This window comes from Centrocercus urophasianus, unplaced genomic scaffold (assembly GCF_019232065.1).
Source record: "Centrocercus urophasianus isolate 14NV4802_14NV808 unplaced genomic scaffold, USGS_Curo_1.0 seq_73, whole genome shotgun sequence".
Classification (NCBI taxonomy): domain Eukaryota; kingdom Metazoa; phylum Chordata; class Aves; order Galliformes; family Phasianidae; genus Centrocercus; species Centrocercus urophasianus.
The window spans coordinates 3,300,180-3,311,143 of NW_024885344.1; the positions used below are offsets into that span (position 1 = coordinate 3,300,180).

Here is a 10,964-nt window from a genome sequence, read left to right on the forward strand (position 1 = left end):
TAGAGCTGGGACAGCGAGGAAGGAGATTGCCAGCTGCAGGATGCAGACAGCCTTATTATCCTGCAGAGGGGACCGAGGGGTGATTAATCACTGTATCAAACCAGTGTATGTAATGTCAGAGTACTTTCCGTGGGGTTTACAAGATTTAAGCATGTCTAGTTATAAATGATGCTGGTATTAAAGGCCAGGGACCAGCTGTCCTAAATTTCTAGTCAGCTAAGTCCGTAGATTTACAATTCTGCTCCATCTGGGTGAACCACAGTCTGCCTACACCTTTTCTTTAATCATACCACCCCTATAAAATTAAAGCATCCAGCATTGTGGAAACACAGGCTCTCATTTAGGGCATAGGTATACAAAAGATTGAAGATGGGTATTGCTAGTGGCTATCAAAATAACAAAGCAAACAGCAGAAGTCATAGAATCATAGAATATCCCAAGTTGGAAGGGACCCACAAGGAACATCATATCCAGCTGCTGGCTCTACAGAAATTTAGGTTCCTCTCCTTGCTGTGACACAGCCAGCCTGTGGTGACAGTTTCATCTCACTGTGCTTCAAATCCCAGTCTGTGTAATTGGGGTAATGGTGATGGAGCTTCACAGGAATGGGTGTTAGTGAATGCAGTGAAAAAAATCAGATGGTGTTGAGGTGATAACAGGTTATACAGGTACACATGAATCAGGACATTAAACAGGACATTAGATGTAGGCATGCTAGTGTCAGAATCATTTGGATTCAAACTGCAATATGAGAAACCCCATGCAAAAAGCTCCTTAGGTATTTGGGCTGTCAGCTCCATGTACTAGGACTGAAGTTGAATCTGTCAGCTTGGGCTGTCACTTCAGTCTCACTGAGTGTAAACAAGGAACAATTCTACTGACCTCAGTAGAGAAACATGGAAGAAAAATGAGGTGTGTCTGGCACTTTCATTTTTTCTTTATAGTTGTTAAAAAGTTTGATATCACCAACATTATTATGCACCTGATCTATCAGCATCTCAGATCAGTACCTGAGAGAAGCAGAATTATTCCATAATCTGACACTGGTGTAAATAAGTGAGACTTTGGCCCCCATACAATTAGATTATAATCACAACTCCAGCACCACCTGTCCAAATAGATCCTCTGAGAAGGTTTCTTCATGTCTGTAATAACACCTCTCCGGTGTGTTCCGAGGACTAACAAGCTGAATACTTTATAACAAGCTTTGAAGATGCTGGGTGTTGCGTAAATGCTGAGTGCCTGTAATGCACAGACATAGACACGTCCAGAGGAGACTGAAAAACAAACCTTTCTCTCACCCTGCTTTCTGCAAAAGGAGAAGGAAGAGAGCTAGAAGTTAGTGAGGTTCCTTCCTTCAGGCATGGCAGCTTGTTTACATTGGGACTGACCAAGCTTGTTAAAGTAAAACCAAGTTTGTGCTGATTACAGGAACTAGTTAACTTTTCAGATGTAACCCAGTGAAGTAATCTGCAGTTACTTCCCATGCTGAAAAGGAATGCTGCAGTCTGACCTAGTGGCAAGGCACAGCTGTTTGGAAGGCATGATGCTCAGGCTGTCTGTGTGTCATGGTGAACCACTGTCTTCTCTGCTGCAATTTGAGAGATGTGTACCTGTGCCTGAACAGGAAAGACTTAGCTCATTTGTCTGCTTTTTTAACACTAGATATTCCATTTCAAAGAGCTGACCTTTCCTTTAGAAGTAGGGATGCAGGATACTATGCAATAATAACAGTCCAGTAGGACTGGATTATTGTGCAATAACTGTATTTATTTGCCACTTAGCATACACAGAAATGAGAGTGCTTTATTTTTGTGAATCACAGGTAAATAGTACTCGGGAAAGCTCAGTGTGCCCCATGGCCTGCTAGGAGGCCTCTGTTAAATCATTTTACCTGCTTACACATTAATTTCCTCATAAATAGAGCTATTATGTATTATTCTCTGATTGTATCTATTAGATGTTCAATATTAGCCTCTCCGCTTTGAGCCCTGTCACTAAAATACACTCTGGAATAGCCAGGAAAGAGTTCTGTTTGTTTATTTATATGAGAAAATTTTGATATGTGGTCAAAGTAACACAAAGTCAATTAAGGAGCTGAAAGGAAAACTCATTCTGAGTCCCTACCCTATGCCCTGTCTGTGTGGGAGTAACTGCAGAGGGAAAAACAAAATTAACTAGCATTCGGCTCCTTTGGCTAGACAAAACTTTAAGCCTTATGTGGCCATTAAAAACATAGCAAGTAAAGAAGGAGAAAATAAAGACCTTGATCTTCATATGAGAAAATTAGAGTTCACATTTGATTTATGTCACCAAATAAAGAAATCTATGTTATTTCAGTCCACCACCAAGAACACACTGTTGAACACAATTAAGGAACTCTCTGCTTTACTGGGCAGCCACACCACTTCATGCTGTGATCTTGTCGGATCCCACAAGCTAAGCATGACTGGGCTGGGTCAATAGTTGGTGTGAAATTTCCCAGGGAAAGCCATGTCTGCAGGTGTTGGCTGAGTAAAGTGGCATTCTTCTCTCAGTCGTGCACGAATGTGTAGAGACGGTGCTAGGGGGCACTGCGCTGCAAGAGATGTTTGCGTCTCGTGTTGATGAAGTTAAGTTCCTTGCGGTATCTGAAGAATTCACTCTTCACGAAAGGAGCGATGTTAAGCTGAGTGTCTTGGTTAAGCGTCAGGAGAGAGAACTACATTCGCTTCCATAGATACCCACTGAAGAAGAGCATAACTGCTGATATCATTTTCCTTCCACAAGTCCTGTTTGTGGCTGGAAAGGATCAGTCCAGAGCTAGGCATAGAGGCTGGGATAAAATCACTTCGGGATGGTCCTTCAAGAGGCATAAAGTGTTGATGTAAATGCACTAAAGGCATATTCTCTTCTCTTCTGATCACCTTTCACAATGAGCTGTAAGGGTTTCCAGACACTGGCAGAAAGCTGCTTCTGAACTGACAAAAGCATCTGAATGTAATTAGTACAGAAGTGCTTAATCAAACAGGAAATTTGGGCCAAAAAAAAAAAAAAAAAAAAAAAAAAGAAGAAGAAAAGAAAAAAAGAGCAAAGAATAAAATGAACAAACAAACAAAAGAAATAAAACTCACTACCACCAACTTAAAAAACCCTGGCACATGTAGTGCCCGAAGACAACCCAACTCCTCATAGAGCTCAGCTGGCTTAAACCAAGCAAAGCACAGATTATGTCAGGGGAATTCGGCCTGCAGTTCAAACAGTTCTGCCACCTCCAAGAACAATACATTAATTTTAAATGTTACTGAACTGTGGGCATTTTTTTATAGATTGTCCATAGTAACTTGACTAGATCCATGGATGTAGAGTCCTTCCATCAGCACTCCAAATTGTTTAGCTGCCAAGTTGCTTCATCTTGTCCTGAAAACCTTTTCTGAAGTTAATGACTCTCATATCCTTTACACCAGTCCAGCATCACACCCTGTAGAAGACGTGACTGCTCTTCTGCTTTTATATAGCAGGTAGGAAAGGACTTTTTAGACATCTGATGTCCTCTTTGACAGCACACCCACACTATGTCATAGAATTATAGAATCGTAGAATGGCTTGGATTGGAAGGGACCTCAAGAATGATCACGATCCAACACTGCCATAGGCAGGGCTGCCAAATGCTAGATCAAGTACTAGATCAGATTGTCCGGGCTCCATCCAGCCTCCAATGATGAGGCATCCACAACCTCTCAGGGCAATCTATTCCAGCACCTCACCACTCAGTAGAAAATTTCCCCCTTACATCTAATCTGAATCTCCCCTCCTTTAGTGTTAAAACATTCCCCCTTGTCCTACCACTGTCCACCTGTGTAAAAAGTTGATTTCCCTCCTGTTTATAATCTCCCTTTAAATATTGGAAGGCTGCAATGAAGTCTCCCCACAGCCTTGTCTTCTCAAAGCTAAATAAGTCCAGCTCCTTCAGCCTGTCTTCACAGCAGAGGTGCTCCAGCCCCCTGATCATCTTTGTGACCTTCCTCTGGACCCTCTCCAACAGCTCCACTTCTTTCCTGAGTTGGAGGTCCCACACCTGCACACGGTAATGCAGATAGTGCCTCACAAGGGCAGAGTAGAGAGAGACAATCTCTTCTGATGTGACCCAAGATACTGGTGGCCTTCCAGCCTGCCAGTACACACAACTGGCTCATGTTTTGTTTTTCATCTACCAGGACTCCTGAGTCCTTCTTGGCAGGGCTACTTTCAAGGAATTCTTCCCCCAGTCTGTATACATTATCTGGGATTACTTTGACCCAAGTGCAAAACTTTGCACTTTCTATGTTGAACCTTATTAGGCTTGCATGGGCCCACTTTTAAATTTGTCGAGGTCCTTCTGGATGGCATCCCTTCCTTCTGCCCTATCAACTGTACTATACAGCTTGGTGTCATTAGCAAACTTGCTGAGGGTGCACTTGATCCCATCATCTGCATCACTGATGAGGATATTAAAGAATACCAGTCCCCAGACAAAACTCTGTGGGACACTGCTTTAACCCAACTCAAACATAGAGCCATTGACCACAACCCTCTGGCTGCAACTCTCCAACCAATTCTTTATCCTCCAAATAGTCCACCCTTCAAATCTGTATCTTTGCAACTCAGAGATAAGGATGTGGAAGGGAACCATGTCAAAGGCCTTGATATGTCGTAGGCAACCCTACTGAAATGGTCACACACTGCATTAACAAAACATGCTCTTATTTCCTCATTATCTTTTTCAGAATGTCTGTTGTTTTGTGGGCTGTATTTTTTTTCTGACACTTTCCTTTGAGAAGACTTCTTTTTTTTCAATTATCATATTTGTTGCGGAAGTTGAACAGAGCAGCAAGGCAGAGTTAGAGGCCGAGCAACAATATTTACCATAATTTGTGTGCAAAAGAGGTTGGAAAAAAAACCTTCTCTGTTAATAACTGTTGTATCAACGGACTTCATCTGCTACTTAAAACAAGACGGCTCTTTCTTCAAAAATGTCTTTGATTCTTTTTATACATATGAAAATTTTTTATTTGATCTCTTTCTCTGAGGTTGCAGAGGAATTATGTCACCTTCCTGTCTGCAAGCCAGATGAAGGTAACACTATCCCATTCCCAAGCTTTTAATTAGAGATACACCATTAAACTTCGATCAGCTCTAACCGTTCAATGTTGTGTTTAATTCTCATGGATCCTTCGCAGATTGAGCTTGCAGAGATCAGCCAGTCTGGGAGCAGAACACAGGCACTGTGTGCCACCAACAGCATCGCATTATAAGGGACTGTTGAATATGAAATCACTCTCTCAGTAATGTGGGGATCCTCCCATCACGCTGTGATGTGGCATCAGCGGCAGAAAGGTGACCAGGAAATATCTTCTGACAGCCTTATCGAGTTGAAAATGTTTCATGCACATGACTCCGCACTTTGGCCCCAATCCAGAAAAACACTAAGGCACGTGTTCAACTTTAAGCACACGAGAAGGTCCACTGAAGTCAACAGGACCGTTTACATGCACAAAGTTAAATATAAGCTTAAGTGCATTTCTGGATTCAGGCCAAAGGGCTCAGTACCATGCAGGGTTCAAGCCAGGAGGCTGTGATTAGATGGTCTGACAGAGTCGGGGGCGGGGAACGGGATGTGATTTGCTTGGCTCTACCTGCCTATGCCTCATTCCAAAGCAATTAATTTTCTCTCATTTTTGTTTATAAAAAGTTTTTCCATTTTCCTTGCTTTGCTTTCATGCTGCTGTAGCTATTCCCAAATTGAAGTTTTGTTTTGCTTTTAAACCCCTTCGAAACAGCATCAGTAGCTTTAAGTGACTGAACAAAGAGATTTCAAATAGATGAGGTGCTTCAAATGGTAATAAGAGCTGGTGTTCACAGAGCTTTGGAGGCTGGCACTGAGAGGAGAGGGAGAGCGACTGAAAATCACTTTTCAGTTGTTCCTTTGTATGAACAGTTCTCTGGCTTATGCAATGCACAGTAATTAAAATGACTGAAATGCCTCACATTTTTAAGAGAGCTTTAAGGCAGCTCTGTGGCATTGTGGCCAGCAGAGTTCATGAGCTGTAGATTTGTGACTGCAATCAAGGTTTGACATTTCTATCAGTGTAACTCGAAGAAGACAGTATCTGTAGAGGGCTAGGAGAGGAGCTGGAGGAGGAAGGTATAGACACAGAAAAACAGAAACATCTGGTCCCTTCACAGTTGCATGAATACCTATGGAGCAAGCTTTCCTTTCAGTGAAATGAGAGCCTGAAGGTTTGTGTGAATGTCAGAGATCCCACTGCTTTCCTTAACTGTAGCCTGTCCAACTTCAAGAGTGGAACAGCACTTCCACAACCCTATCAGTCAGTGTAATGTCAAATACTCATCTGCCCCCTCCAATGTGCTGTACATTTCCATGAGGGAGGGTACTGTCCACTGCACTTGCTGGATGTATTTGCGGAGGGCCAAATAACTCCCCAGTGTGAGCAAGGCAGACAGGCAAGCCCCTCTGCTCACAATCCCCATTCTTGTGCTGCTTGACAGAGGTAATCCTAGAATCATAGAATGGCCTGGGTTGAAAAGGACCACAATGATCATTGAGTTTCAACCCCCCCTGCTATGTTGCAGGGTCACCAACCACCAGACCAGGCTGTCCAGAGCCACATCCAGCCTGGCCTTGAATGCCTCCAGGAATTATAAGGGAAAATCTTGTTGCTTATCAGTGCCCTTGAGAAGTGACATGGGGGAAAGCCACGACATCGCTCATCTTCTCTCAAGGGTTGACCTGGCTGCTGGCAGGGATGAACAGCTGTGGAGAAATAGAGGAGCTGAGCCCAGTCTCTATTGGGATGGGATGTGACTAGACTGAAGATTTTTGTCATGCTGAGCATCAAGATCCTTCTCCCCTTCCCTCTCTGCCTCTCACCAGCCTTCTGAGGACACCTACTGAACTCCCTCCTCACCCAGCGTAGTCTTTCTCCCCTTTTCCTACACATCAGAGACACTGTGTATGATACAGTGGTCTCCACAACACTGTGTTAAGTTAGGAGACGGAGAAAGATCCCATCAGGAGGCAATGGCCCCACATCTTGTACATTACCCTGAGTGCCAGCTGAGGCTAGCAGAGCTGCGGTCCCTCCACACACAGTAGGCCAGCCAGTCTGTTGGATGTGCCACTGGTTCTAAAGCATGTTGAAATTCTCTGAAATCACTGCATGCATGAAAAGCAGAATGTTGAGTGCCTGGGAGCTGACATTCCTCTTTTTGTTACTTTAATGAGCCAGGAGACACTGTCAGGTTGTTGGATCTGAAAGAAGGGCCTCCTCTTTACCTGCATAACAGGTGCAGCTGCAGGAAAAGTTTACTGTCTTTTGCTCTCTTGCATAACCTGCAAACACTTCCCACAAAAATAAGCCAAATCACTTCATCTCCGTAGTCCAGCTGTTCCTAGTTTCTTACTTGAAGTTGCAAACAAAGGTGTTAGTTACAAGGATGGTCTCTAATGATGGGACAGTGTCCCAGCAGGGATCAAAGTCAGCGATTCCTGTTTGTGAATGTCACCACACGCGCGTCAAAAGTGAGTTCTGCTGTGTGTAGGTCCCAATGGACGATTGCCTCAGGGTAGGACTTTCTAAAATCCAAATTGACTTTTTCAGTGCTTTTGTTCCTGTATTCCCAAATTACCAATGCATTGTAACTGTAAGCAACAGCTTCACTTACAACACATCTCTCCCACACAGACTCACTGTCCAAGGCACAAGAAGCTGGGGATTTCTGATGTGAAATTTCAAGGACAGACCTATTTCTTCTATAGAGCAAAAGGCAGCACTTCTGTTTCCTCACTGTTCTAGAATTTTTCTCCATAAATCTTGGCACACAGTGTGAGACAAAAGAGGAGATGGTAGGTCTGCAGCCGGGAATGACGAGGATTCTGTCATTTGTTTATTGTCTTACTCTTCCTGAGTGACGAATAACGCACTCATCAAAGGACCCTTTCAGATCTGCAGTGTGAGTTCCACACCTCATGTATTAATGCTGGCAGTGAAAAGATCAGTGTTTGATTTAGCGCAGTGTGAAAACAGTATTCTTTCTCCAGTGAAGAAAGCAAGAGAAGTCTACCATCCTCATTCCCCTTTATGCAAAGGGCTTGGGCAATCCCTCAGTTGTGCCTTCCTCTGTTCATGCAGGAAAGCACCTTAGTTTTTTCATTGTGACTGATAATGGGCATTGTGCAGTAAGAGTTAATCTGTAACCAGATGCAGCACAACTGGAGGTGAAGCCAAGAAAGAGGAACAGAGCAAACTTCCTCTGTTTTTCCTTCGCCCTGAACGAAAGTACCTTTACCAGGAACCACGGAACTAGGACTACAATATCTTGCTTTACTAGCAAAAGCTGAAAGAAACAGTGTTCTATACTTGCAGAGTTCAACTCCTAATTTTAACTCAGTTTGTAGCAAGAGCAACAAGTAGCACACTGGGTGCAGAGTGCTCTTTGAATGGGAAGCACATAGGATGGACGAATGTTCTTTCACCCTACTGGTACTGCCCAGAAAGGACTTCAAATGCATATCAGAAGCAGTGACAACTGCCCAGAGCTGGCAGGAATCATAGAATGGCCTGGGTTGAAAAGGACCACAGTGATCACTCAGTTTCAACCCCCGCGCTATCGGCAGGGTCACCAACCACCAGACCAGGCTGCCCAGAGCCACATCCAGCATGGGAATGAAGCAGGAAAGTGTTGAATTCATGTATAGACTCCACAGCAGGACCAAAGCTGTGAGGGTACCACAGCTTGAATATGTGCCCTGAGCAAGAAAATACCTCTCTATACATCTGCTCCACCAGACCGTACTCAGAGTGTTCACCAGAAGTGCAGTGTTAAACCAAGTACCTGGTTGTGGAAGCCTGGGCTGCTCCAGAGCAGTGGTTCATCAGAAGTGCTACAAGGCTGAAGAGATACTGAATTTTTGGTAGTTGCAGATGTCACCTCTGTCCTCATCTCTCCTCTCCTTTCCTCCCATCCTCCCTAGTGCCCCACAGTGCAGCTCCCATTCTTCCCTTCTCCCAGTGTCTGTAGCAGTGGTTTGAAGCAATGCATAAAGCTCTCCCTAGACACCCAGCTGAGGACTGAGAGGAAAGGGCTCTCAGTGTGAAGTTTTGCAATGCACAGGGGGATCTGTAGAGAGATCTACTCATGGGATAACCCACAGAAGAAAGCAGTCTGAGCTGTAACAACAGAGCTCTACCAAAAGAGAAGTGGCTCTCTATCAATCTTCTCCTAGCACTAGAAAGTATGAAAATTAGATTGACAAGCATTTTAGGCTTTTTCATTTAAGCTGTGTCTTCATGTTACTTAGATTTCAACCAAGCATTCTTTAACTGAAATCCTGCTCTAGTTCAAGTTCAGCAGAACCACCACCTTGGTGAGTGGAAAGGGGAAGGAGGGATTGGAGGTCTTACTAGTGCAGATAAATCCTTACTACAGTCAGAATATAAGGCACTAATCTGATATCCTGTAGCTCACAGCATAGCTATAGGGATGTCTTCCAAAGGTGTTGCAATTCTCTCTCACTATTCAGATAAAATTATCTATTGCAGCATCAAAAAAAGCACAGACCTGCCTCACAGAGGAGGAAGGAATAGGCTAGAAAGGGAAATTTTTACTTCATTTGAAATTGCTTGCCCTATCCGGAATAAATCTTCACACTGAAAATCATATATAATTGTGACTTAGCCTAAGGGGGCTAGTATGGCATTAGCTTACAGCACGGCTGTAAGCAAATAGCACCACAGAGAGTTGGCTGGAGGAAGTAAAATCTTATTCCCAGTAAATGCAAGAGCTTTTCCTTCTCCTTACTGCAGAGACAGAACCTAGCTCCTCAAATTAGACGATATCTTCAACTCCCCTAAGGTGTTTCCGCAAATATCAATGCGATTAAATAGTTTTTACTTCACTGAAACTATAGTCTGAAGGCAGACATAGCCATTCAGTTTTATTTTGAGAAAAGTCTTCCGAGAATAAGAAAGTGAAAGAGGGAGAAGCTGGTGGTGTAAAACTCTTATTCCGTCAGGCATTGGTGGGAAGGAGGAGGGGGGCAGCAGTAAAGGCATGCCTATGGCATGGAAGGGAAAGTTCTCAAAGGATTCCTTTAATCAGATTCTGCAGAAGATAGGCTCACTCTGTAATTCACTCCATGTCTTATTCAAAGACCATATGCTCTGGTCATGTGGAGATTTACAGTCTCCAATTTACTGGCCTCAGAGAATCTAAAAGAATTATGCAAGAAATCATGTGCTATGATAACTGAGGCTTCACACAGCCACGCTTTCTAAAGACTGCTTCCAGCTCAATATAAGACCCCTCGAGGGCTTTGTAGCCCTTTCAGGGAAGAGAGTAGAGGAGAAAAAGGGGGAGCTGCTAACCATTGCCATATGTGAGAAGCGTCCCTGTCTGCACGTGGGTGTGATGTTCATGTTATCATAGGGGCTGAGCTCCAAATAGGCCCCCCATTTCCTGTTTCCAGTCAGCAACTTACTGCTGGAGCAGGAATCCCATGTCACACTGTACTGAATTTACAAAAGAGGAAAACGATGGCCAGTGGAGAGGGAAAGGGTGGGGGAAATCCTCTAAAATAACAGGGATACGAGCCAGAAGTCCTGAGAGGCAGCAGAATAAGTGGGAGTTCAGCAAATAACCATTTTCTTTCTTTGACTAGTGTTCCTCTGAGACTTAAGCACTCCAGTTCTCAGAGTTAATTTTAGCTATTTGTGGTTGTCCTGTTCCTAATGTCCCTTTCCTATCTCTCACACACAGTGAACCTTGGGATACTCTCTGTGGGCTGACAGATGACGTGAAAACCTCTAATCTGCAGGTCAAATATCAAAAATGAAGTGGGATCAGGAAATTGGAAGCACAATTTGTTTTTTTCCAAATAAGGGAGATATATTCATATTAGAAGTTCTTAGCATACCAAGTTTGTG

The 10,964-nt window shown here is 43.6% G+C and overlaps 1 protein-coding gene across 2 annotated transcripts in view; it reads left to right on the top strand.

Annotated features, from left to right (window-relative positions):
* The window catches only part of SYN3 (synapsin III), a 175,146-nt gene that overhangs the window by 84,000 nt on the left and 80,182 nt on the right, over positions 1 to 10,964 (top strand). The gene's annotated exons all lie outside the window — the stretch shown is intronic.